Source organism: Paroedura picta, chromosome 16, assembly GCF_049243985.1.
Source record: "Paroedura picta isolate Pp20150507F chromosome 16, Ppicta_v3.0, whole genome shotgun sequence".
NCBI lineage: Eukaryota > Metazoa > Chordata > Lepidosauria > Squamata > Gekkonidae > Paroedura > Paroedura picta.
In genome coordinates, this window is record NC_135384.1 from 7,286,483 (window position 1) to 7,313,907 (window position 27,425).

General features: G+C 53.9%; 1 protein-coding gene and 1 long non-coding RNA gene across 4 annotated transcripts in view; one reads left to right on the forward strand and one right to left on the reverse strand.

The window, feature by feature from the left end:
- LOC143825595 (uncharacterized) overlaps window positions 1-10,089 on the forward strand; it is a 74,257-nt gene extending 64,168 nt beyond the window's left edge. The window contains exon 3 of the long non-coding RNA XR_013226966.1: window positions 8,855-10,089. This is a non-coding gene — a long non-coding RNA (uncharacterized LOC143825595). The remainder of the gene's footprint in view (window positions 1-8,854) is intronic.
- GRIN2D (glutamate ionotropic receptor NMDA type subunit 2D) overlaps window positions 1-19,278 on the reverse strand; it is a 51,836-nt gene extending 32,558 nt beyond the window's left edge. The window contains exons 1-2 of one of the 3 annotated variants that reach the window (XM_077313714.1): window positions 18,986-19,278; window positions 18,667-18,734 (exon numbers count right to left, since the gene is read on the reverse strand). The gene's annotated coding sequence lies outside the window, so the exon portion shown is untranslated. Of the gene's footprint in view, window positions 1-17,814; window positions 17,960-18,167; window positions 18,227-18,666; window positions 18,735-18,985 lie in introns of those variants that run through there. The other 2 variants (XM_077313716.1, XM_077313715.1) reach the window with 2 other exon arrangements.
- Between the last annotated feature and the right edge of the window lie 8,147 nt (window positions 19,279-27,425).

The following is a 27,425-nucleotide window of genomic DNA, read 5'->3' on the forward strand; positions in this document are numbered from 1 at the left end:
GAATAACCATCTGGGGCCTTGGAGCTCAAACGGACAACTGCTTTTGCTGATGGGTGAGCTTGAACGCGGTTGAGAAGCCAAAGCTTGCTCTGTCAGCAAAAGTGGGTCCCATTAACCCCCATCCCCTCCAATCAGCTTCTCCCCCTTTTACATGCACTGGAGATACGATTATTTTTATTTTATTTATTTATAGTTCGATTTATAAGGCCGCCCTTTTCGGCCCAGTGTGCATCACATAAAACAAGACAAGTTAAAACTATAACATTCTCAAACGACATCCGCATCCTTACAGGCTTCTCCCACATTGCCCTCCCATGATGGAAGCCAGAATCTGGTGGGGGTGGGAGCCTGGCCTCAGCCAAAGGCCTGGTGGAAGAGCTCCGTTTTGCAGGCCCTGCAGAAGGGAGTCAGTAGTGACAGGGCCTGTGTCTTCTCTGGGAACTCATTCCACCAGGTAAGGGCCAGAACCGGACAGGCTCACCTCTCGTGGGCCAGGGCCCACAAGCCTGTGGGAACCAGCTGAGCATAATGCACTTCAGGAGACATATTTGGCTTGCCGGGGGACGTACATAAGGCCTCTAGCCTCCCAGTTGCCAGCACCCAAAGGCTCTTCTGTTGCTTTTGGAATAGCGACATTCCAAAAGCCACAACTTCCTCACTGGATGACCTCACAAGGATCTTACAATTAAGGAGTCACACGGTGGAGTGGTTAAGACAGCTAGGATTCTCAGGTTGGAATCCCTGCAAGTGCCGTGGAAGCTCACTGGAGGACTTTGGGCCAGTCATACTTTTTCAGCCGAGCCTACCTCACAGGGTTGTGATGATGATCCAATAGAGAACAATGTAAACTGCTGTGAGTCCCAACTGGGGATGAAAAGCTGAGGATAAACAAAACAATACATATGCCCAGGCACAGCCAAAACCGCCAAAACTGAGAGACCACCAGGAAGCATGCCCAGAAAGTACTGGCTGCATCTTCCCCCAATGCTCTTAAATAACAGTCCACCCCCTTCACCTGGCCACCTGAGCTCCCCTCCCTCTCTCCCTTAGGCTTCCAAACGTATCTATCACCCTCTAATTGAAGAACCAGCCCATCACCCCACCTTGCCACCCCTTGTTAAGTTTACTGAGTTTTAGCAATCGTGCGATTCCCACGCTCTGGGGATCATGGGTCTTGAGGGAGTGAAACGAAAGGGGTCCTTCAGGAGGAAGAGAACAATTGGGCTGTGGCGAAGAGCCAGAAGGAAAGGAAGAGCTGCATCCGAACTCTCAGACCTCTGCAGTCCTGGATCAGACGCTGGGAAAGCATTTCTTCCTTCCCTTCCGTTCACTGGTCAGTGTGCTTTGTTGTGCCCTGGAAAGGAGAAGATGGAGACCCAAACCGAGCGGTGAACGATTTGGCCAAAGCCATGCCTTTCCTCGAAGCGAGCTTTTCAATGGAAAGTGAAGAGGGACCCAGGAAACAAAACCACCAGGCGAGGAAAGTCTCAAAGTGCCAGGACCCCAGGGTCGAGGAGAACAGCCGGCTGCTGGCTACTGCTCTGTCCCCTCCCCAGCTTGATGTCAGACTTCCCACTGCTCTTTGCTTAGGCTCCATGGGCCGGGGCTGCTTCCAGATAGACGGGCTCAATGCAACCGGCCTTCGGTCTCAATGAGAGACTATAAATAAAGTAATGACAACAGTGGACGCTAATCCAAACCAGCTCCGCCAACATCTCCACGCGCTCCTTGCATCCTCCGCGCTGAGAGTCTCTCCTCGCCTTTTTCCTCCCTGCTTTCCGTCCCCCAGGCAGAATCCAGTGGCTGCAAGCTGGTCCCCCTCTCCCCCCCCCAGTTACAGCAGCTTTGCCTGATGGCCTGTGGCCTGTCCTCTCTCTCACGTCCTGATGGAAGTCCTCCAATGACTGCCAGGCCAAGCTCCCGTGGCTTTCATCTCCCCAGTTAAGAGGCAGCAGCTTTATCTGCCGTAACCTCCGCTCGGTGGGCCTTCTTCCCGCCAGGTTACGAGGACGCCTCCCACAACTTTGTTTCCGCTGCTGTGCATTCAAGACCGCGCAGCCACAAGGTCTCTCCACAAATGTGCTCCTTCAAGGCTTGGTTGGGAGCCATTGGCATTAATTTCCTTTCCTCCCCGACAGATTACCCCCCACGTGATTAAGATCGTGGGGTGAAATAAACAGAGAAGTCAAAATGATTCAAGGGAGCAACCAAAAACCACCGGCCACAGAGACTCGGGAAGGCCCCTTATGTCAATCGGAAGAGGAATTTTTCCCAGACGGTCGATTCATCAAGTCAACTCCTTGCTGAGCAGCCTCATGGCCACCAGGCAGGCCTGGTCCGGATTAACAGGCTACATAAAAATCAAGTTGACACGTAATAAGAACGAATAAAGGCAGATGACACAGGCCTTCTTGTTCATCCCATGGCACAAACCCACCATCATTGAGAAGCCGGTGTCCCCTCCTCCCAGGCCAGGGGTAGTCAAACTGCGGCCCTCCAGATGTCCATGGACTACAATTCCCAGGAGCCCCCTGCCAGCATTCGCTGGCAGGGGCTCCTGGGAATTGTAGTCCATGGACATCTGGAGGGCCGCAGTTTGACTACCCCTGGCCCAGGCGGTGCTCTCCCGACAGTGTTCCAGAGCTCTGGCTCCCAAGTCTGTGTTTTTCCTCTCCCTCCGCTTAGACCATTAAGCCCTCCGAACCCTCTTCCGCAAGGCGTCTTCCTAAAGAGGGGGACCCGTATCACGGGGGCAAAGCCTTGCCAAGAGTCCTTCTTTGCCCCTGCTCATTCGACCGCTTCCTTGGCTTTTCTGTTCCAAAGCTCGCCTGCCGGAGCCTTTCTGGGGCCCAAAGGCCACCGCCGTTTTGGTTCGCCTCCCAGACGGGGCGAAATGAGACTCCAAGGTGCCCCAGCAGTCTAAAGGGAATCCAAGCGAAGGGCGGTGAATTGAGGGCGGATCCTCTCCCCCACAGAAGGTCTGACTCAAGTCTCCTTCCATATCTCTCATCAATGAAATAGTATGTTTTAATGGTAAGCCTTCACACCTTGTTCTTTCCCCCGAGTGATCATTTGAAGTAAAATAATTACCAACGCCCACTTCATAGGCAGGGAGCAGACTGGAAGGAAACCAGCCTTTGTATGGTTTGGTGGTGCTTTTTCTTTGCTTTCTTTCTGAACGGTAGGGAAAAGGATGTATACTGTCATCAGTTCAAGTCCCCACTTATGGTGAAATAAAGCACTTGAACTATATTTGTCACACAATGAGATGCCTACTGGGCTCTAACATGCCGTGTAGGGTATGGAGTCAAGAACTGGGCACAAGGGGTGGGCGGGCCTTCAAGGGCAGTGGGAGGAGCCTAACAATGCAGGCCTAAGCAATCACAGTCTGTGGCAGGGATGGGAATTGTAGTCCATGGACATCTGCAGAGCCACAGTTTGGCCACCTCTGGTCTATGGCACGGATGGCCAAACTATGGCTGTCCAGATGCCCATGAACTACAATTCCCATGAGCCCCATGCACATCTGGGGAACCAGTTTGGCCACCCCTGGTCTATGGATTTGGAAGGGCAGAACTCCAGAATGCGCACATTCAACATGTGTACAGATTGTTTACATTTCTAGTCTACCTCATAGGATTGTTGTGAGAGTAAAATGGGAATATGAGAGGCGAGTAAGCTGACCCGAGCTCTTCAGATAAAGGGGCAGGTAGGTTCTTGGGGGCGGGGTGGGTGGATTGCATATGGATGTACATGGGGGGGGCACTGAGATGGGGCAACTGTTCCTCTGCCTAAAGAAGTGCCCATGGAGGGACTCTGCAATTCAGAGTAGTGGTGAGAAGGACAGAAGTGATGCATATTTAATTGCAGATTCCGATTCTAATGGTCACCACCGGCCACATTCGGGAAACTGCCATGCCAAGGATGTTAATTCTGCAACTCTCTAAGATGCAAATTAGCCCCAGCCCTCTGGCTTCGGCCATGGTTTCAACGAAGTCGGCGGCATTGGACAAGTTTCCTGCTCCTGGTCAGTTGCCACTTGGCGAATTCGTGGGCCCTTGGAGAGAGGGAAAACCAACAGGAGGAAGCCTGGCCGAGGACAACCGTGCCAGCTGATATTCCCCTGCAGTCAAATGGGCAAAACTGCACCAGCCTTTTGCCAAACCCGGACATTTCTAATTCGGAAAGCAGGGACAAGTCTGAAAGCAGGGACTGCAGACCAGAAACAAGAAATGGAACGCGTACATCCAAGTAATCCCAGGCCAGGAATATTCTCTCCTGTCTGAAGGATTGAATCGGCACAACTCCAAAAAGATGACGGGAAGGTTTGGCATTCCGTGCCAGAGTCATTAACTGCTAGACCAGACAAAGCCCCTGGAGCTTTGGGACTCCCGCTGGGTGGTCCCCCAGGGGCTAGGAGGGAACTTGCTTGGAGAGCCACTAAGAAATGTCTCATGACACCTATCAACACTCCTGCCCACTTCTTGGCTCGGTGAAGCCAGCCAAGATTGGGGCTCCCTATGGTCCAGCCCTTTTGATTGCGACTACTTAGGGAACTGCTTTAGAAATCCCTGTGGCCTGTTGTCCTCATGCTCATGTCGCCTGCCATGCTGGCTACTCTTTCTTCCTGGGCCTCCTTGATATCCCTCGGCTGTTAGAGTCTTCATAGTCTCCAGACTGAGTCCTCCAGACCTTCTGAGGTCCCCACATGTTCTATGCCATGGGTGGCCAAACTTTGGCTCTCCAGATGTCTGAGGACTACAATTCCCATCAGCCCCTGCCAGCTGGACACATCGGGAGAGCCACCCATGCTATTCTATTCACCACCTTGTGTTTCCTGTCCCCTGGACTGCATTCCCAGGGCTAGACTGCATTCCTGGGACTGCTGCAAGGGCATGAGAAATATGTTACCAACTGCAGGTTGCCACCAGTGGCCATGCTCTGGCTACCCGACTAAGCTCGGCACGAGAGGTCCGACCTCCTCCCTATGCGCAGTGTAACGCCCTGGGAGGAACACACTGCTCTTTTCCCAGCGCACAATCCTGGCCAGAGTATGAAGATCAATTGCATCCCTGGGGCAAGGTGGCTGAACAGGGCAGAGAGCAGCTGCTGAGTTGGGCAGAAATGCGCGGATGATTCCTGGCTGGCGTTTGCGCCAACGGAACATCATTCGCCTCCCTGCCTGATGCCATCCTCCCCACCCGTCGGGCCCTCTGGTCCACCTGAGAAGCTCTGATACCAGCGAGAGAACCAACTGGAACCAAGATAGCAGGCGTTGGGATGGATCCAGGATGGGTGGCAAGTGCCAAATGCCAATGCCAAGTGACAGCGAAGAGGAAAAAGTCACCGAGAAGCACACTCTGCAGATGCATAAATGCACAAGTATACGTAGTGCTGCATGCACTGCAGATGAATAGACAAAGGCATGCACCCTGTGCACACCTACCTCCGCCACTACCTTGGAACTCTCTGCAGATGTGTATTCACACAGCTGCTAAAGCACACCTCAGCTAATACTTATGCAGTCTACAGCATGACAGAACTCTGCTTCCATGTGTTCGGTGAGTATCTGTGTATCTCGCATTGCTGCAATGGAATGTCCACATTGCCCATTGCCTCTTATTTCCCTTGCATTGTTCCCCCACCGCTGACATTTCCCTTCTCATGGGCCACCAGAGGGCTTTGGGGGCTTAGTGGCAATAGACTGCTATAATATTACTGCCTGACCCGCTAATTCCCCGGAATTTCCAGCTTTCATTAAAAAGAGGTTCCCACGCAACAAAAAAAGGCTACAGACTTACTTATTTAATGAAAGCTGGGAATTCAGAGGAATTAGCAGATCGTGGCAATAGATCGTTATAGCATTATTGCACGGTTCTAGCAATTGCTGATTTATTATTATTATTTTTAAGACATGAAAAGTCCTCTGGTGGCACAGGAAGGGATGGGAATCATGGGGTATCAGGCAAGGAAAATGGCACCCATGTGGGCTGCACGTCGCAATCCTTAAAGAGGTCAGATTTAGGAAATTTTACTGCAAAGTGGGGGGAAACCTGGAAAGTGGATGATGGGACACTCCAATTTGGAGTGGGAGGGGTGGATATGGAGCAAAACGTACACGTGGAAGGAACCACCATCACCCAAATGGCACACTCCAAATGCATACACAGAAACAGAGCTACACATGACTTTCTCATTCCCCGGGCTTTACTGCACGGGACATCTGCCCCGGGAGAGATGGTGTCGGGAAGAGCGTGTTCCCCCTGATTTCCCCCAGGGCCGTGGTGCTCTTGCACAACTCCTGAGGTTCCCCCTGCTTTTCGCTCATCTCTTCCAAACTCGCTTCACTGTGAAGTTTCAGGAAAGGTTGCTGCAGGACAAGAATGGCTGTTGTGTGGATGGGAAAGCCCTGGTCCCACCCACATGGTCGCCGGTTGCCCTTCCCCAGTCACCATGGTGGCCATCCCCCCCTCCATTTCCCACCTCACCTGTCACCAGACACTTTTTCAGGTGGGACAGCCCTGAGGGAGTCTGGGCCAGGAAGACCTTCCACCAGGAAGCCCTCTGGCTGTGTTGGGGCACCAGCTGCTACAGCTACTAGTGGGGCTCCCAGAGGAATGTGGGAAAGCCCTCCCTTTTCCCCACAAGGATATACTGGCTCCACAAGGTTAGAAGTGGGGATGCTATCTAGGGGCTTTGACACGGGGTGCTTGCCTACGGGGCCTCCTGTTTTGCTCTTCTGGTAGTGACCGAAGGTCTGAGGTTGGAAGAGACAGCAGTGCACCTCTGTGCAGATGCTGCACGTCATGGAAGGGGGTGAGCTCTCTTGCGCTCTCTTCCTCTTTGCAGCCTACAGGATAGGATCTGAAGCAAGAAACATAGGGAGGCGGCAGGAAAAAGAGGGGCACAGTTGGGAACCCAGGGAAGAGGACATCTGTTCCGAAGAACATTTCAGTTGTAGGACTGTTGTGGGAACAAAGCAGGCGATCAGCCACCCTGCACATTCAAGGCACCATAAAGAGGACAAATGATAGCCCTTAATAACCCTCCAGAGCATCCCCCAAACCCGTTGCGTCTGTCTGTGTACCCACAGAGCCGTGCAGCAGCAAACCATGGACCGGCTCTCACATACGATTACCGTTCCTCCTTGTTCAGTTTATGGCTTGTCTCAACGTAACAGCTCAGGGCCATCTCCCATCACAGAAACTCACATCTCTCACAAAGATGCAAGAGGCAACAAAGCAGTAAATAATTACCATAAGAACCAAAATAGATCCAAAGGTTTAAAAGCAAGTCGAGATGAAACGGGTCAGCTCAAGCTGATTCACAGTTCGGAAGTGCTCTTCTCGACGAGAGCGCCTCCCGCCTACGTCCACGCAACTTGTCAGGCAACCCGGCTCGCATTGATGCTCCTGCTTAAGCGCATCGCTTCACGGCTCGCCGGATGGCCGGTGCAATTACAGCCCTGCTTTCTGCTAACACGCGCTTGCCGTTTTATACAGCCCACAGGTCACCGCCCCGACACACGTCTTCGTGCACCCCGAGAACGACGCCTCTGGAATGGCTTCCGCGCCTGCTGGGCGCCGCTCCTCTCCGTTTAACTGCCCCTTTTGCATAACTAATTGTGGCGGTTTAAAAAGAGGACTCCAGCGGAAGTTCTCCCTCCGCTGCTTCGACACCTGTTAAGATGTGGGACGGGCAAGGCTAATCGGCGTTAATAACTGCAGAAAAGAACTGAGGCATCTGTAAGAAGCTGTTCCGAGCTAATTGATCTGGAATGCGAGGAGGTGATCTTGGGAAGAGGGGGCATGAAAACCCGCCCCTTCCTCTTCGCGCACTGAGGCATGTCTAGAGTCCCATCTGCCAAGAACTGCAGTTTTGATTCTGCACAGTGCTGATATCTGCATCCTAGATCTCTACAACGTACAACGCACTGCAAGAGAACCCATACATGTAGGGCTAGGGCAGACGTGGCCAAATGGTGGCTCTCCAGATGTTCATGGACTACAATTCCCATGAGCCCCTGCCAACATATCCAGATGCTGATGGACTACAATTCCCATAAGCCCCCACCAACATGGCCAAATGGCAGGGGCTCATGGGAGTTGTAGTCCATGGACATCTGGATATGTTGGCAGGGGCTCATGGGAATTGAAGTCCATGGACATCTGGAGAGCTACACTTTGGCCACCCCTGGGCTACAGCTTTTCTGCTAATGAAAACCCCCACACTGGAGATTAGGAAACTTGTAAGGACAAAAGTCGGGTGGAACGGGGACAGAGGGCCCTGAGGCTGTATGGAAAAGGTGGTTGGCTCCAACCCATACAGCACATGTCTTCCTGATGGGTCTCAAGTGCGCTCCGCCATGTGCATCAAACAGCGCCCTAGTAAAATTTGGCACAAATATGCAGGGCAATCCTGTGACAGGCACTGCTAAGTCTTGGGCACAACATGCGCTACTCTCGGTTCTAGCTGCATGGCTCGTTCTGTTCCAGGCCAGGTCTGCCCTTGTGCTGAGGTTGGCCTTCCGCAAAGTGGCTCCTGGGCCCAGGAAGATTCACCAGGCTCCCTCCGTTGAAGCGCCAGTGAAAAATCTGATTTATTTCCTGAGGCCTTGGGCTACTGTTAGCTCCTGCGCTTTACCGATTGGGTGGTCACCAAACACACTTCTGTTTCTGCCGTTTATGTTCTGCTCTGTTTTATCAGGTTGGGTTGTTTTTAACTATTTGTTGCAGCTGCATGCCTCGGAGGCCTGTGTGCTGGGAAGGCGGGATAGAAATCGATACAAAGCGGGAGTGGGGTGGGGGGGCCTCATATTAGCTTCTGTCAACGTGGGCTCTCGCTTTCCCCACAGGAATCGCCTCTGGCCCCTGCTTGAAGTCAGGCTCGTCGATAGTCCAGAAATATAAAACAGTTCAGAAATCGAGATGTGAAAACACACCATGGACCCGAGCTCAAAGACGGACGCTTTGCAGGCGTACAAGAAGATGGCCCTTTGTGAACATGTGCGTGTTGCTTGCCTGCTTTGACCCCACACAACGATGCGCTTCTCCGCAAGGACTCCAGCTTCATCAAAGGAGATGGAACCCTGCACCCCACCTCTTCCCCTCCCACTGCCGATCCTGGGCACCCGAGGCTGAGGCCTGACCCCCCAGGTAGATGGGCCTCGGAGCGTGATCCCGGCTGGAAGAGAGGAGGTTAAGACCATCTCCCCTGTGCCTCTTCGCCGAGGAGACAGTAATTTCCGCAATCACCGAAGTGTTTCTATTCCTGGGAGTGCAATCAGAAGCCGACGTTCTGCCCGGCTCATCAGGCCTTGTGCAAGCAGAGCCCCCCGCCCTCCCCTTCTTGCTCCTCTCACCCCAGTGCCAGCAAGGAACGGCCAAGATGGGGCCCGTAACAGGCCGAAAGAGGGGAAACGGCACGGGTGGAGGGACACACGGGGGCCCAGGGCGACAGGCTGAGCGAAGGCAGGCCTGGGGTCAAGAGCTGACCCAGCTAGGAAACGTCGCTCTCTGCCAACCTCAATCGCTCCACCTGTAAAATGGGAAGAAGGGTCACCTGCTTTTCCACAGGGGTGATGTGGACCCACGTCAGGCTACAACACTCTTTTGCAAATGTTTTTAAAAAGAGGCACTCCCAGTAATCAGCAGCGAGTTTCCCTGAATAAACATGCTGAGTACAGATATAGTCGGGGTACTCTTGCACACGGATCTCCTGGTCAGGAACGCTCTGCAAGGGCAGCACCTCCCTCCTGGACCGTTGTAGGGCCCCTCCCTGAATCGTTCGCGTTCCTCTGAGGCCACTCGTTCTTAGCCAAGCTCACGGGGAAACCGGTTGCAGATCTCCTGGTATCACCCCGCGGGGTGACCCTTACAGAATCACCCCCCCACACACACACAACTCACACCCCTATAAAAATTATTGACAGGCAATTGTTGTATGGAGCAACCTCAACGGTATGCAAAGCGGCTCACAGAAAATGCACAGACCATTAAATAAACATTTTTGCCATAACACGCAGGGTGCCGCCTCCCTCCCCCAGTGATGAGTGAGAATCTTGGGGGCACCTGAAAGATTTAACATTGCATACAAGTATCAGCTTGGCTCACATCTTGTAGATCGTCTGTACGTAGCCTCTCGTATTACAAATCCAGCTGAATTCCTGCATTTCCCCCAACACACACACACACATACACACCTTCATTGCAACAACAGCAGATGGGGCCTTGCCTTGGCCTTTGGCTTGAATTCTCCCATCCTCCTGTCCCTTCCGGTCCCCTCTTCCTCTCAGGGCCCCCCTCCCCTTCCCCCCCTCTCAGTGAGCTTCCCCTTCTTCTTCCTTCTCCCTCCTCTCTTGGGTTCCTGCTGGAGTTATTGATTTTCCTGCCTTTTCTTTCTCTCCCCTCGGGGCCCCCTGAGTCGTGCTGCGTTTTTGTCCTTTTTCTCGCTTTTATTTCCTGCGCGCGCGTCTCAGCTGGAGGAACACAGAAACTAACATGGCCCCCGGGTGTTTGACATTGCTGGGTGGATGCCACACACAGGGGCAAACGGTGGCCCATCTGTACCTTCCGGGGTGGGGCCAGGGCGGCCTTTCCCGTGTCCCTGGTTTGAAGTGCCTGTGGCCCCGGGGATGGAGTCAGGGCGGTGGACGCAGCGAGATTTGCTCGGTGCTGAGGAGCAGCTCAACATCACAGGCACTTGCCTGGTGGAACCACAATGCTTTCCGTCAGCTCAGAAGCCGAGCGGCAGAAACGCTGCCAGAGCACTGGGGAAATGGAGCGGATGCACCGGCCACGATGCGGATGAGAGAGGGGCTGCAGTCAAGACCTTTAAAAGTTCTTGTTTTGGCAAGCAGGATTCCCCCAACTTCGTCTTCTTTGGTTGTTCAGGCCAGAAGCTAAATTGCAGCTGGTGGCGGAGATTCCTCTCCCCTTGCTGAAATGCCTTTTGTTGCACTGTGGGGAAAGGCTGGATATTGGAAAGGCGGCATCAGAACCGGGGAAGACAAGTAGGCTCGAAGGGGTGAGGGGAGGCCTGTAAAGTCAAACAGGCCCCAGTCAGAGCATAGCTCCGGGTTGCGCCACAAGCGCTGGTGTCGCGGACAGTGGGGCTAGAAAACGGGATTTGAAAGATGCTCTGCTTTGGGAAGGGGGTAGGGCTAAGGGACATGTTGACTGCCCTTTAAGCCTAACTGCCAGGCCCCATGTCATGCCTGCCCCGCTCTCAGAGGCCGAGGCCCTTGCAGAACAAAGCATCTTGGAACACCAGGAACGATTGCAGCGTGCGCCACTTGGGCGCCCTGTCAAACTCCCTTGGGCATCATCTGCCACACAGACGTCTTCCCTTGTTGTGAAGTAAGTGCTGGTAGCAGGCTAGATGGCTTTGGGGTCCCCGCTCCCTCCTCCTCTTCGCAAGGGATGGGGCTGAGGAAGGGACTCGTGTGACATGCTAATTTCGGGGTGAGCAGAAGCGAGGCAGGGAGCGTCAGGCTCTGTTTCCTTTTGCAGACGCACCGCACCAAGCAGACAGGGGCCTCGGAGAGGTTTAATCAAAGTCGGCAGGTTTCATTTCCACCTGCCAGCCGCCTGCAGGGGCGAAATCCCCCTGGATCAAGGAGGTTTGGGGGAGGGAGGGAGGGAAGGGGGCACGGAAGAGGTGGGGAGGGAAAGGAATTAAGAGGGGAGAGCTATTAGCCGGTGGGAACCAATCGCCAGGTTCCCAAGGCCAGAGGGGAGACGAGGGGTCCAGGGTTTCGTGCGTCAATTTCACGCCTCCCACAAACCCCTTAATCCCATCAAATGACGCTCTCTGGCTCTTCTCTGCCTGTAATTAATTTGGAAACCACACACACGCACACACACTCAGAACTGCACGCACAGGATCACAGTCTGCGGATACCTCATCATTTGAATTAGCCACAAGTACACCGTCTCCGTTTTGGGCTCACCCCTGCTTCTGCTGCTGTCCTCCCCCTCCCTCCCAAGACCCACACCACCACACCTCTCCTCCACAGTTTCAGGTTTTGCCCTGGAATGTACAAAGAGCAGGTGCAGAGTGCATTTCTTTTCTAGAATCCCAGCCGGCCTGTCGCGATCCAGTTCAGGCTGCAGCTGCACAGACGGCTGGAGATCCACCACTTTTTTTTTTTAAGAAATCGCTCCATTTCGGACATGAGCCAGGTCAGTGGCTGAACCTGCCTGACGGGAACGTTAGACCCCCCCCCTCTGACCCCTTCCGGAGCGGACCAGACGTGGGCGACCTAATGCTTAGCAGGGGAAGCACTCTGCATGTGCTTGTCCTGGACTGTTCCCTGGCACCGAAAAGAGGTTGCAGAGCCAACCCGCAATGAAGCCCCTGCCGGCTGGCAACCCAGGCCTGCCCCCTCCAGCTATTCCAATCGGAATTGATGGCATTTGCCTCTCAGCACCAGGCGAAGAATCCCTGCCCAAGCAGCTGCTGCAAGCGTCTCTTTCATTTTCCTTGGCAGTTGGCAAGGCCCCTTCCCCAGCTGTTTTGGTGTGCAGATTTCAGGCAGTGCTCTGCCAAGCCCTCAGCCTCACGTTGCGCTGCCCCCGTTTCCTGGAAGCCGGACAAAAGTCCACTTTCGCTGGAGCGCAGCTGTGCCCGGCGGTTCCTGAAGCCCCCGCGCTCTCTGCTCTTGCCCGTGGCCAGGAGAACCTTTCTCCTAAGGGCCCATTAGTGGCTCACTCTAGTAACCGAAGCACCTGGGGAAGGGAGCCGGGGAGCTCGGCAACAGGCCCGGAACCCGCTGAATTTGCAGGGAGAAACAGGTGGGGGCAGATGGCGGCACCAGATAAATGAGAGGGGCCGCGAAAGAGCACATGGGCAGTGCGTACGGAGAAGGGGCCGAGGGTGAGAAGCGGGGTAGGAACAGCCAGAAAAGGCCTGTAGGGTATTACTAAGCATCATCCTGGAGGATATGCGAAGAAGGGTGGGAAACCTGGTGTTCTGCACAGCAGGGGTAGCAAATGCTAGCAGGGGCTCATGGGAATTGTTGTCCATGGACATCTGGAGGACCACAGGTTGACTACCCCTGCTGTACAAGACAAGCGTCTCTTTCGGTGTCTATCAGTAGCCTGGCAGTATTAAATCACATCACTAAATTCAGAATTAGGAGTGTGTGTGGGAGACAGAAGACAGCTACGGTGCGCAGTATGGAAAAGGCCCAGCCACCACTGGAGTCATCTCCTGCTTGTGTGCATGCATGCCTGTGAGAGACTTCCACAGGAGCGTTCTGATACAACAGGGTGTGCGGGCAAGGTGAAGATCAGCAGCCGGAGAATCTCTCCACAAGGGATGGGTTGCAACGGTGTTAACTCCTGGCCCCCGCGGCACGAACAAGATAGAAGCGCAACCGCAGTGTGAAGTTGTGGAGCTAAACGGTATTCATTATGGCACGTGTGAACGATGCGGCACAGAATCAGGCATGCTGGCTGCTGCATGCAATGCAATGGTATTGAGCCATGCGGGCTAGAAGGCTGCTGAGATGCTGGGGAAATCTTCAGTGCAGGCCAGGCTGGTGTGAAAGCTGTAGTGGGTAGGGTACAGTCAGATGATCCAGTGTGACAACCACAATCTTGCCGAATCTACAGAAGCATGGACTATGTGAGGTGTGCCTGGGTGTATGCCCAGCACTGGGAAACATGGCTGCTGAGTGTGCATACATGCAGCCAGCTTGGTATGGTGGTTGAGAGTGGGGGCTTTTAATCTGGAGAGACGGGCTTGAGTCCACGTGCCTCCACATGCAGCCAACTGGGAGACCTTGGGCGAGTCGCAGTCCGGTTAGAGCTGTTCACACAGAGCAGTTCTGCCAGAGCTCTCTCAGCCTCACCTGACTCATGGGGTGTCTGTTGCGGGGAGAGGAAAGGGAAGGCAATTGTAAACCGCCTTGTGACTCCTTCCAGTACAGAAAAGTGGGGTATAAACACCAACTCTTCTTCTTGTGTATTAAACAAGCACAGGCTAAAGCACTGAATGGAAATTGTGCATAAACGCATTGTGTACGTCCACCAGAGAATGTAGTCAATATAGATTGTATGAACAGGAAACTGCATACTCTGTCCAGTCAGAATACATCATTTCCCAGTGACATTTTTTTTCGGGGGGGGGAGGGGGAGGAACATGTGTTTAACTTATTGACCATTAAAGTGTAAAGGTTTTCCAGGAAGCTAATCTGCATAACGACCAGACCTCTCTGGGCAATACAGTTGTACATATTCCCCACTGTCAATTGAGAATTACACACACACACACTGTGTGCAAAATGCCCCGTTTTTGTGCTGTCCATTTGTGGACGTCCTCCATGCTGTCCTGTGAACCTGCCCAGCAGCCAGGGTTTATGGTCACCGTTCAATGTACCTTAACCAGACCTTGCAGGTGGCTACCTCATTTGGAAACAAAACCTCATTTAACAACAAAACAGCTTAGCAGAAAAGCGGGTAGAGAAATATTTAGTCTTTCCCAAGTGCTGCAGCAGATACAGCCTGAGAGGCGTTTTAAGAATTGGCAGGTTCGTTGGGTGAATATGTCACCACCGTCTTTTGGTATATTTGGCGGGAGGGGGAGTATAAATGGGTGTTGTCACCTGTCATTCAGGCACCTATATTTCACCTTGCTCTCAGCTGCCTGCATTCTGGATGGCGTCATCTCTTGGCTGGCGGGTTGGGTGCACATTTCCATGCAAGTTACACTGGAGCTGGTAACTCCTATTTCACATGTCTTTAGCGCCAGCCAGGTACCAAGCACACTTGTTGCACGGTTGGCACACAGTCTGCGCCGCACAATCTGCCCGTGCGCCTCAGCCTCCCCGACTGACCCCGCCGAAACCGAAACCATCTAACCCGTCTGCTAGGAGGTGCCTCCACCAGCCAACCCCCCTTCCTGAAGGGAAGAAAATACAGGCGACAGACCAGAGAGAGCTATTCTAACAGCTGCTCGGCTGCAAGGACGGACAGCCAGCCAGCAGCCAAGCATGCGGTCCCTCTCTCAAGTGGGAGACACAATTGCCTCGACACAAACACTAATAATGCCTCCAGCATGCCAATCAGGCAGAGATGTACTCCAGCCATCCTCGTCTCCTCCGTCTTCATAACAGCCTCCAGAGGTTGATGGTTATCACTGCCGTGTAACAGATGGGGAACTGAGGCTGGGAACATTTGTGTCTCATGGCTGAGCCGGGGCTTGAACCGACCCCTTCGAGGTCCACCACTGACCCCTGTTAGCTGAACAAAGCCGGCAATGGGTCACTCTGCTTTGAGATACGTGGTGGGAGATGGCCATTGACAACCGCACAAGAAGAGTCAATTGAGCAACATACACAGCTCGAGAAAAGACTATCGGTGAGACAGTCAGAGGGCAGAGACAGCCACAGATGCACACAGAGGGGAGACAACCCACCAGCTGCACACCCACAAAGCCACAGACACAGGAGCCAGGGTGGATATATCACCCCTGGCACACTTGCGCTGACACCGCGATCAGCAAGATGAGACAGCCTCTGATGCACTCTAAGAAGCAAAGGGGATCACTGGCGGTACGTACAGGCAGAAGGGAGAAGCGGCAACTGATACCTACAGAGCTCTTTCAAGGACACACCTGCTTAAGATGTTAAATTCCACAGTTCCCGTGCTTAAGAAGACCACAAGTGATAGGAAAGAAATGCATTATCAGAAGCCATACACCCAGCAATTTGGAGTTTAGACATTGGATATTTTTAGGCAAAGACAGGGGCTCTCTCTCTATTTCTCTTTCAAAGGTCATGTGCACAATCAGACTGGGCCACATCAATGAACCATCTTAACTCAGCATCCTGACTCTGGGACATCAACATTCAGGGTTTCCTTCTTTCTTTTGGTTTTAGTAACAAGCCTCCTCAAAGGAGGAATATCGCTGCAGCCCTCGCAGCCACGTGGCCTGCTGCACTGGTCCCGTTTCACACCCTGAAGAACAGGGTTAAGCATATAGATTTCGAATTGGCAGGTTCTGACTGAGCCTGGGGTTTCACAGAGGAGACAGGCATTTCCCCCTCCCTTAGATTTGCCAGCTACCTGTGGGCCACACCAAAGCACCCGACCCATTAAAGGAGGTAGGGATGAAGAAGGGATGAGAAGGGAAGCGGCTCACGGGTGGTGTAGCAAAAGCCTGTGCCTCCTTCGGGATTCACACCACTCTCTCCGCTCTGAAAACAGGGCTCCCAAGGGGAAGCCACTGTGCTTAGTTGGGAAGGGAATTTTTCTTCGCCCTCTCACTCTGCCCATCTCGGCCTCTCGCCCAACCTTAATGGCTGCTGTCAACCTGATCCTGTGTTCTTTAACATGCACAAACCATTTTTTTTGCCAGCTTGAAAAATCCTGCAACAGTGAGTTCCACAGATTGTGTGCAAATAGTTAACCAATTAAAAAAGGTATCCTAGAAGACAGTAGGTGGCACATCTGAGAGCAGGAAGCAGGGAATTCTAACAAATTCACCCCAGCCAACATGGCCAATGTCTCCACCACAGCAGAACCTGCCAGACTCCCTTGAGCATAGCGCCTCCAGGAAACAGCACCCCCTAGTGACACAGTCCTTCTTAGCCACCCACCTAACCCTATCTTTGCATTTTTCTTCCTCTCTCACTTCCATTTCTCCCCTCCACATCCATCTTTTCTCTTCCCTGCCAATTTTTCTATTTTAAAAAAACCCTCAGATATGGCATGGCTATTTCTGTCACAAAAGAGATGGATGGCTATTTCCAGGGCCAGGCATCAAGCTGTACATATGAGCAAGAGAGTTTTGCATAGGAGAGAGCATGCGGGAGGTGGGCAAAATATACGAGAATCTGCAAAGGAAAGAGGAGCCAGGTCTTCGGGACTCCTCTCCATCTGATAAGGAGCAAGCTTTCCCCCAAATCATCTGGGAGCATGTAACCTAAGCCCCCCCCCCCCGAAAAACCTAAGTCCCGATCTAGGCACAGACAATAGACCCAAACTAAAAGGGGGGGGGGTAATGGGAGAAGGAAATGTGGGGGTGTGAAGGGGGGTACAAGATGGCCTGGGAAGGTGGGGAGAGTTGAAACTGGGGCTCAGAGAGGCTCGGTTCCTGGCTTGTCTCCGTGCCCCATAGACATGTGCTGGATTCCTCCCTCCCGCCCTTGTCCTGGTGGTGGGGAGGCGGCAGGGATTTTGCTTTCCCTCCAGCAGTACCTCCCAGACCTCCTCCCTGTCCACCAGGGGTGCGGGCCAGGGAAGGGGCAGCGGGCGCCCGGCGCGGTCCCTGGGGAGGCTTCCGCGCCCTCTCGTCCCCTGCCATCTTGGGCGCCCTGCCTGCCTACCGAGAGGCGTGGCCCCTCCAGCGGACGCCGGAGGCCGGCCTTCGACGCCGGGCTTCTCACCTCGGCCAGCCCGCCTCGGCTTCGGTCCGCTGGGAAGCGGAGCCCTTGGCTTGCAGGGGGGGGGGGACCCGACGGGCCTGCGCCTCCCCGTGCGCCGCCAGCGAGCGCGCCTTTCCGAGGGCGCATGGCATGGCACGGCACGGCACGGCACGGCACGGCGGGCATCGAGAGGCCCGGGCGGGGACCGGCGCAGCCCCGCACGCCCCCTCCCCGGGGAAAAGCAGGGGGCTCCCCGCCTCCAGGCGCCACCCACCCCCGCGCAGAGCGCCAGGACCCCGTGGCAACCACTGCGCCTCCCTCCTGACCGGTGGCCCCCGCCTCCCCCCCCCAGCGGGCCCCCAAGCGCCTCCCCCTCCCCGCCGGCCCTCCACGCTCCCGATCCGGCCACCGCCACCCCCCTCCCGGCCCGGGCCCGCTCTCACCCAGCCCGGCCCGCCACATTTCCCGCGGGCCAGCCGAGCCTCCAGCCGCTGCCCCTGCGCCGCCGCCGCCGCCGCTGCCCACAGAAAGCCGCAGCGAGGGGGCTTCGGCGGCGGCGGTCTCTCCTCGGGGAGGCGGAGGTGCCCTTCAGCCGGGTTTCGCCAAGACTGATGTGGAGCCCGGCTGTCCGGGCTCCTTCGCCGGGGATCGCAAGGAGCCAGACGCTGCCCCCCAGCCCGGGCGCCCCCCCCCCACCGCCCCCCCCCTCGCTGGGATTCTTTTGCAGTTGCAAATTAATTCCGCACAATAACAAGCCGGGTTGGGAGTGGGGGGGGGGGCGGAAGAAAGAAATCACCTTTTTGCATCTCACACTCCTGCGGTCTTGGAGGATCAATGCCACAAACAAATCACGCGTGAGTGTACGCACGCACACACACACACACACACAGCGACGGGAAAGAGAACCGGGGAGCGGGGGGGGCTCCCCCATTCTTCCCCCTGCAAACCCAGCCCCCTTGGAAATCTCAACTCCGGTGTAGGCTTCCCCTCCCCGCCCCCCGGCGCAAGAAAGACGCGGGGCAACAGTGTACAAATCCCCCCCTCCCCGGGTCAGCCATGCCTGGACGCGGCATCTTGGGTGTCATCCATGGGTGGAGGGGCAAGAGCGCCGCTTTCCCTAGGAGTCGCCCCCCCCTTTCTGTTTTCTTAAAAGCCAGGCTCAGGAGGGGGGGGGGTGAGAAGAAGCCCCCTCCCTTATTCCAGCCCCCGATCCCCGCCTGATCTCCCGCGCCACAAAACCCGGACGGCTCGGGGGTGGGGGCGGGCTGCTTTCAAAAAAGAGGACCGGGTCTTACCTATTCATGACAACTCCCGAGGAAAGAATAACCCAGGCTCTGAAGGGCAGCAAAATTTTTCTCCGCGTCTGGAAAGAGAGAATTTTTTTTCCTCCTTGGCTTCTTTTTTTTGGGGGGGGGGGGGAGAAGGGGTGTGTGTGGTGGTTGCGAGGAAGAAGAAGAAGGGGGGGGGGGGAAAGGTATTCTTATTTCTTAAAAATCTCTTCTCCTGCGGGGAGCCACGGAAACGCTCGATCCAGCCAGCCGCGGGAGAGGCGGCATCTTCCTCCCCCCCCCCTTCCCTCCCTCCCCGCCCGGTGCCCGTCCGGTCTTTATTCACCGCTCGGGGCCCCCCCGCCGCCGCCTCTCCCCCCGCCGCGTCTGTCTCCGTTCAAGGTTGTTGCAGCCTTCCGCGTTACACATGTTGCATCCCAAAGTTAAAGCCGAGCCCGGCGCCGGAGCGGGCGGATGATCGCCTGCAGCAGCAGCAGCAGCAGCAGCGGAGAGGGGGGAAAGGCAAAGTCTCTGGGCGAGCCCGGGAGCCCCGCAATCGCCGCAGCACTCCTCGCCAGGGCAGTTATTTATTTCTTGGCTCCGCCGCCCGCCCCCCGCGCCCCCCTTTCCCGGGTCACCTTTCCGAAAACACGCGGCGGTGCGAGCGGGGACGGGGACGGGGAGGGGAGGGAGAGGGCTGCTATATTTTTATTCCTCTAACGCAGACAAGACCACGTCGCCTGTTCTTTCCCCCTCGCGCGCAAGGGACAGAGACACGCGCGCACACACACGCGCGCGCGCGCACACCCGAGCGGGTCATTAGCATTCAGCACCAATAACCACATCGGCCCCACCAGCGGCAGCGGCAGCGGCAGGGTGGGAAGGGAAGCGGGAGCCGGAGAAACGCGGCGCTGCTGCAGTCCTGGCCGCTGGGGGACCGCCTCGCCTCGCCTCCCGGCCTCGTTGGCATGTGGGTGCGGGCTGGGGGCGAGAGGGCGATCGGGGGCGTTGGAAGAGGACGGGGAGGGGGAAGGGAGAGAAGGGGCGAGCCTTGCCCCGTGCAAGGGGAGATCCCCCCCCACCGTCGCGGTGCGAAAAAAAGGGGGGGATCACTGCAGAGAGAAGGTGAAGTTTGACCGTCTGGGCTGCAAAATCCACTCCCCCCCCCTCCAAGCTTCCGAGAGCACATCAGAGAAAGGTGGGAGGGGGGGTGAGAGCCTTCGGGCATTTGCATAGGTTAAATAATTAAAATATATGCCCCTGGAAATGCCCCTCAAAAACCACTAGCCGGGTTGTAGCGGGAGAAAGGGGGGGGAACCGTACGCAGCCCTGGCTACCGCCTGCCCTGGCATGCTGGGCGCGGACAAAGAGGTTATTTCAAAACAGGCTGTGTGAAACCGAGCATACACTCTCCTGTCACCCAAGACCGGAAAAACTCACAAGGCGAGCCCCCTGTCAGGCACCGGCTGGAGGCTTGGGCCAGGCGGACAATGGGGCCGGAGGGAGAAGAACCCGTGGTAGTACACCTAGAGAAGAGACAGAGGGCGCTGCAGGGCCTGGAGCCAGCCGCCATGGGGCGTTCTAGGAAGAGGGCTTGAGCCGCATTCCATAAGGGCAGGGAAGCCCACGCTGGATCAAAGGAATCCCGTTTGGAGTTTGATCCTTCCGCCATCAACGGGGGAGCGGCCGGGGCCCAGTGGTAGTGCACCTGCTTGGCATGGGGAAGGTCCCAGGTTCAATCCCAGGCAGCTCAACTTAAATGGACCAGGTGCTAGTAGGCAATGTGAAAGGCCTCTGCTTGAGAAGAGGAGTCTGAGTAGACAATACTGACTTGCGTGGAGTGATGGTTCAGTTTAGTATACGGTACGTTCATGAGGTAGGCGGGGCTTTAGGGGGATGTCTACAGCCCACCCTGTTCCAAGGATGGACCATGACAGAGCAGTCCAGTGAAAGCTCATAATATACAAAAGGCTTCCGTCAGAGAAATGTGTCTCTCTCAAAACCATCGACATGACCTTCCCTAGACTGCTCCCATAGACCAGAGGAGGTCAAACTGTGGCTCTCCCAATGTCCATTGACTACAATTGCCATGAGCCCTGGTGACCAAAAAACCTGGAAAGCTGTAGTTTGGGCCCCCCTTCCATAGACCATTTCTGTGACATTTGTCCCAGTCTCTTCACCAACTGCTTAATGGAAACCTAAAGCGGGAGAGGAAGAGAGAGTCAACAAGCACCACTCCCTCCCCCTCCTTACAAGATTCGGCTGTGTGATGAAGACTAGCGGGCCACATTTGAGCAGAGAGCAGGAGAGAAGGGCAGGCCGTGCCATGCGGAAAGTCCTGTGCCATTTTTGATTTAGGCATCTGAACTATGGCACGCGTTCTGGGGGGAGGACCATGGCTCGGCATCACCGACTTTTCGGACTTGGGGCGGGAAGCATTGCTTCCTGGCTCCAGTTAAGGTGAACGTGGCATGGAACCGTCCTTGCCAAGGGCAGCATCTCCTTTGAAGGTCACGTTCATTGCACCCACTCGAATCGCCTCCGCTGTTTGTCATGATGCGCAGGTTCTGGAGAGCCCTTAGAAGAATGTCCTAAGGCCAGCTGGAATTGAGTGCATCTCGTGGTCTGCCTTGGCTTTTGCATGGGCCAGTTTCTCTTCCTCCTCCTCTGTGAGGCAGCTCACAATTCCACCCGTCCCCTCCCCAAAGTTGCTGATAGCTCCTGTCGCCTCGTCATCCTCCTGAGGAAGCATCTTAACTTGTAAGTAATTCCTTGTGATTAATAGATCAGCGGGGAAAGGGCCCTATTCGCTTTCTTATTTTTTGGTCTCAAGCTGCAATTTGTTCCTCCAAAGCCGGTTCCTGCTCAAGAACAGGCTGAGGGATTCATTCTAATCTCTTCACCTGAGCAGGGCCCTGTATTCTGGAGGTGCACAAAGCCCCGATGTTCACATCTTGCAACGGAGAGAAGGGCAGCCCGCTCTGGCTTTTGGCTTCTGAACAATACTTGAAAAGGGGGCAAGTGCCTGCTGCAGGATGCGCATCCCACTGCAGACTGGTAACTTGTCAGACGAAGACTCATCACAGGAAAGGATGTCTTCATCTCTTGAGGGTGGGGGATGGCTGTGTGCATGTATCTCTGGGGCAGAGAGGGAAATAATTTGCTCCTTCTGGCTTTAAATATTGGTCGCAGAAAGCCCCCCCCCCCCCCAATTTGGAACAGCTGCATATTTTGGTTCTGAAATTTGGACGCACCAGCTGGGAAACTTGGTAAGGATGGAGTGCAGGACAATCCAGGGGGAGTTGTTTAACATCCATGGCCCTACCCCATGGCTCTGTCCAATTCACAACTTACTTCCCCAGCTCCCTCAAGGAGTGGGCCTGGAACAGTGGATACAGTGTCAGACTAGAACCGGCTGGGACCATAACTGAATCCCTCGCTCAGCCGTGGAAGCCTGCCTAATGACTCTGTGGGCTGCCACAACATCTCAGGTTTGTAGTGGTGAGGATGAAACAGAGGAAGGAAGAAAAGTAGGATATAAATAAAAACAAATAAAAGTATGATATAAAAATAAAACATCCTGAAATCCTCATCTCAGCTGCTCTGGAGGACCAGGCCTCCCTCTGCCCAATCCTGCCACTAGGGTTAACAACTCTGGGTTGGGAAAGACCTGGGGATTTGGGGGTGCAGGCTGGGAAATGTGGGATTTGGGAAAGGGAGAGACCTCAGCAGGGTGACATGCCATAAAGCAGGGGTGGCCAAACTGTGGCACCCCAGATATCCATAGAGTACAGTTCCCATGAGCTGCTGCCAGCACATTCTGGCAGGGGCTTATGGGAAGTGTAGTCCATAGACATCTGAAGAGCCACAGTTTGGCCACTCCTGCCATGAAGTCCATCCTCCACCAAAGTGGCCATTTTCTCTAGGGGAACTGATCGCTGTCACCTGGTGATCTGTTCTAACTTGGGCCCCACATGGAGGTTGGCAACCTGGCCCTCTATCCAGCCACTTGCTGAGCCATAGGTCTCTGGGTGGTGAGAGCCCTTCCCTGTTTCAGGGCTGGGAGGGAGCTATCTAAACAGGAATCCTTGCCTTGCCCTGGATGCAGCCCCCTCTGCAGTGGAGGGAATGGCTCCTTCTGGGCCTCCTACCTGCCTGGGTTCCCCTCACCCCCGCCCCCAACTCCTCCCTCTGCTGCCCCATTCACAGAATTGGGGTCGGGAAGTTTCGGCAGTGGCAAGGAGTGGGGGAGTGTTTTGGCCGAGCCCTTCCAGCAGCAGCAGCAGCAGCAGGAAAGCAGAACAGCTCAGAGGAACAAAGAAACCCCTTCTCTATTCATGACGTTCGACTTTTGCTGGCAGGGAACAAGGGAACAGGGAAGAAAGGGAGAAAAAATAGATGCAAAAGAACGAAAGTGTCCAGCACCAGAGTTCCAGCTGCCTTTAATGAGAGAGATCGGTTCTCACTTCCAGGAAGGAGGTGGGGGCTAAAAGGAGAGAGCCGGGGAGGGGAAGGGGGGCTTCCTGGGTTCTCTATGTGGGTGGGTAGGTGGGTGGCAGGGAAGGAGGGAGGGTGGAGTGGACACGCATGTAGGAAACCCAGACTCCTGGGCCCTCAGAAGCTTATTCCAATGTAAGTTTCCCCCCACCGAAAAACATGGGGGGAGGGGGGCAGCGGCACATTGGAAGCATTTCATCAGGATGAAAAAGCCACACGAATATTGTGGGTAATATCCATTAATAGAAGGCTGCGAGAGAATAGAGTCTTTTACACCGTAAATCAAATTTCGAGTGAATTGCAGGAAAAATTCATGAGCAGGAAACTAGATTTCTGCTCACATTTGCTCACCGATCTTTCCCAGAAATTCCCTGTGGATTTTCTTCATTCTCACATAACTGTGTTTTTTTTTTAATAGGCGTTCCTTCCCCCATGAATATTCCTTTGCAGAGGAAATGTTACATCAGACTCACTGAGGAGAGCAGGGTAGGATTTAGAGGTTAAATGCAGCAGGGATGGTGGGGAAGAACCCTGGGTTTCCTTAGATGGAAAGTTGGTGGTAGTTCAAAACAGGGATTGTAGCCCGCTTATCCTACATCCTACAGCTGCCTCTGCAAAACAGATCATGTAGGTTTTTCACGTTGTTTCCAAACCTGCGACGCCTGTTGGACGCCGGCATATAGAAGATGAAAAGCATCCCTCAAACTCTCCTTAAACCAGGGGTAGTCAAAGTATTCGCTGTATTCGGTAGTCAAAGCATTCGCTGGCAGGGGCTCCTGGGAATTGTAGTCCATGGACATCTGGAGGGCCGCAGTTTGACTACCCCTGCCTTAAACTGTTTCTCTCCGGTCTCCATGCTGGCGGTCAAATGTCCTCTGTGCATTTCACGCGAACCCAAAACAGCTGCCTAATAATAAGTCAGGCCTTAAGTCCTTCAAGGTCAGGGTTGTCTACTCTGAGTAGCAGCAGCCCTCCAGCGTCTTCCATATCAGCTGCTGCCTGATCCTTTTTTAGCTGGAGATGCCTGGGATTGAATCAGAGGACTTCTTTATGCAAAGCGAATGCTCAGCCACTGAGCCAGAAAGAACCAACCCACAAGACCGTCTGATGCTGCAGGGTGAGCAGATTAGTGCACTTCTATGAAAGCATGCATAACCACCGGTTAAACACATACCTCCTGTGATAAATATCTACTGCTAAAATAGGCTGTGCGTTTTTTCCCCCCCACTAGGAACAACACCACTAAGAGAAATGAACATTGATACGGAGGGGCACATATATTATCTAAACGTTTCCAGGTTCCTGGCAAAACACCTCCCAGCCCTTAGGGCTCAAAATCGCCTGGCTAGATCAGGCCATCATTCATTTAGACTTAAATTCTGTTTCTGTTGACCACTCACAGGTCAGGAAGGCCTTCTCCTGTTTGTCTATAGCAGGGATTTCCAACCAGGGCTCCCCTGTACCTTGCCTTAATGGACTTGGCCGCAAACTATTCCTGGCATTGCCATGAAAGCGGGAACTGGCCGCTTCCATGGACCTGGGGGTGGTGTTCTCACGTGGTGACTGCACCTGGGAAAGGGAGTGGCAGGAAGGCGTGGCCAGCTGATATCACTTCCAGACTGGTTCTGGGGCTCCCTGACACCTGAAAAATCAGGGGCTCCTCCACAATCAAAAGTTTGAAAAAGACGTGTTATTCTGAAGTGTACTGCCTTGGTGTTTGGAGGCCCCACCCTATCCTGGATGGCCCAAGGTAACCTACTCTTGTCAGATATTAGAAGCTGAACAGGGTCAGTCCTGGTTTGAATATGAATGAGGGACCACCAAGGAAGTAAGTCCAGGGTTGCTCTGCTGAGGCCCACAATGGAAAACCACTTCTGCCCATCACTTGCCTTCCAACCCCTGCGGAGTGGCATTAGGACTCTACGGCACTTTCCACCAACATACAGAAGCTCTATCACATTTGTCTGTCTTTTCACAAGGCCATAGTGAGAATATTGGCCATCACCAGTACTTGGGGGAGTGCTGGGCTGTTTGACAAAGGCCTGCCGTTTGTCCTTCCTAAAATTTACTGCCAAGAACTCTTAACTGGATGTTCTTGAGAGTCCCCTCCTGTAATATGCCCCTCCCCTACATTAACAGGAGCATTAAAAATACCTTGCAGGATCAAGACTTTGACTACAGACAACTATGATTTCTCCATCATACACAAACGTTCACATGTCGAGATGACTTTTACATAGGCCCACATTCACCAGTTTGTGTGCACGTACCAATGGAGACAGAGATAAACTTCCGTCAGTCCACTGTACAGTAGGTCTGTCCACCTCAGGCCTGAAGCCCTTGGCAATTAAAACAAACAGAGAGATACCAAGCCTAAGGCTGTGTTATTGTTCTTGGAAATTTTACCAGCTTGGTGTAGTGGTTAAGGTTGTGGCTTCTAATGTGATGAGCCAAGTTTGGTTCCCCACTTTTCCTCCACATGCAGCCAGCTGGGTGACCTTGAACTAGTCACGGTCTTGACAGGGCTCATATCACAGAGCAGTCCTGTCAGAGAGCCTCAGCTACTTCACAGGGTGTCTGTTGTGGGGAGAAGAAGGGAAGGTGATTCTAAGCCACTTTGAGATTCCTTCGGGTAGTGAAAAGTGGGGTTTAAAAACCAACCCCTCTTCTTTAGCTTTAAAAGAGAGACTGTAATAGCTTAGAGTTATATGTTAGAGTACATGTTCAGAGGTGTAATGGTGAAATGGATTGGGTTCTGAGAGACCTGGGTTCAGTTCCCTGCTCGGCCTTGAAGCATTACTAGGTGACCTTGAAGCAGTCACACTCTCTCAATCAGTCCTACTTCACAGGGTTGTTGTGCGGTTAAAACTAAGGATGGGTGTGCAATTTATGCTACCCTAACCAGTATGCAGGAAAAGTGGATGTACTTTTTTAAAGGAGGAAATAAGAAGAGAGCGCTTAGAATCTTCCCTCACTGAAAACACAATGCCACCCCCTTTCCTCCCTCCCTGCCCAGCTGCAGCTTCTGCCATGGTTTAGTTGTGGAAAGTGGAAAGATGAGCAATTATTTTTATTGCCCCTGTATGAGTCGGGAAACGGTACCATCTGGCCTTGGGGGTCTTTGTGGCGGAGAAGGGGGAAGAGAATGATTCATTAATTCCCCTCCAAACCCCCACCCGTGATGGTTGCCATTGGCAGTCACTGCCTGGCAAAATTCATGTCTCCCTGCTTTTTAAACACTTTGTTAATTGCTTTTTCGGATATGCTCCGCTCCGCACGAATGAGACCAGAATAACTATTATGCCCTGGGAAGTAGGATTCCTGAGTTCTCTGGAACAGTAATGAGAACCCTATGAGTTATAATGGGGAGGGGGGTGGGGCTGGCCATTCTAGAGGCTGTAATCTCTAGTGGATTGAGTGCGGAGGAGCTAGATCCAAGACCACCTGATCCTCTCAACCAGTAAGGAGTGTCTTGGAGAGACAGAGAAAGGGATGACCCCTTGGCTTTCCATTGAAGACTGACATCTCTTGAAAGAATATGTGTGGTGGGGGATGGACTTGGATGTCTGTGGCTCTGGGGGGCGGGCGACCCTGTGCCTTGTCTCCTTCCTCTTGTAAAGCATTGGAAAAGGTTTCCTTTGCTCACCAGTGAGAGCCAAATGAAAACCACGCCATGAACTAAGGAGCCATAGCTGCTAGGCGCAATTCAGATCCACATCATTGTCATGCTATGAGTGTGGATGTGGCAGCGCTCAGAGTGCAGCTGATGGGGACGTGGCACGTTCCCTATGCTAATCTCCAAAACGCGAAAGCGGCTCGCTTGGATGGGTGGGCAGAGGGCACGCTGTTCCCCTTTCTGACACCCCAGAGGAAAGTAGGGCAGAGCTTGCTTTGCATGGGAAATGCCTTTGCCAAAGAGGCAATGTTGTATTTCCAAAGCTGTGATCTGCTTAGATACTTTCAACAGCCCTTTTAGAAATCTTCTCCCTACCCTCTTTTAAAGAAAAGCCGTGTTCAAACAGGTTGTATTTGAAAGGGCGGGGGGGCGGGACTCCCCTTGATTTACTTTTTGCTCCAGAGGATACGCAGCTTAACCTAGATGCAGGCCAAACCTACTTCTGCTTCAACTAACTGCAGGCCTCATTATCGCAAGGAACACTCCAAGATGTATTTCCTGGCTGAAACACCAGATGGGTACCCAGGCAGGCAATGGTGAAGGAGGAAATGCAAATAACCAAGGGTTTGGATTAACCCGGCTCTCTGAACTTCAGCCGTCTGGGAGTTCACCA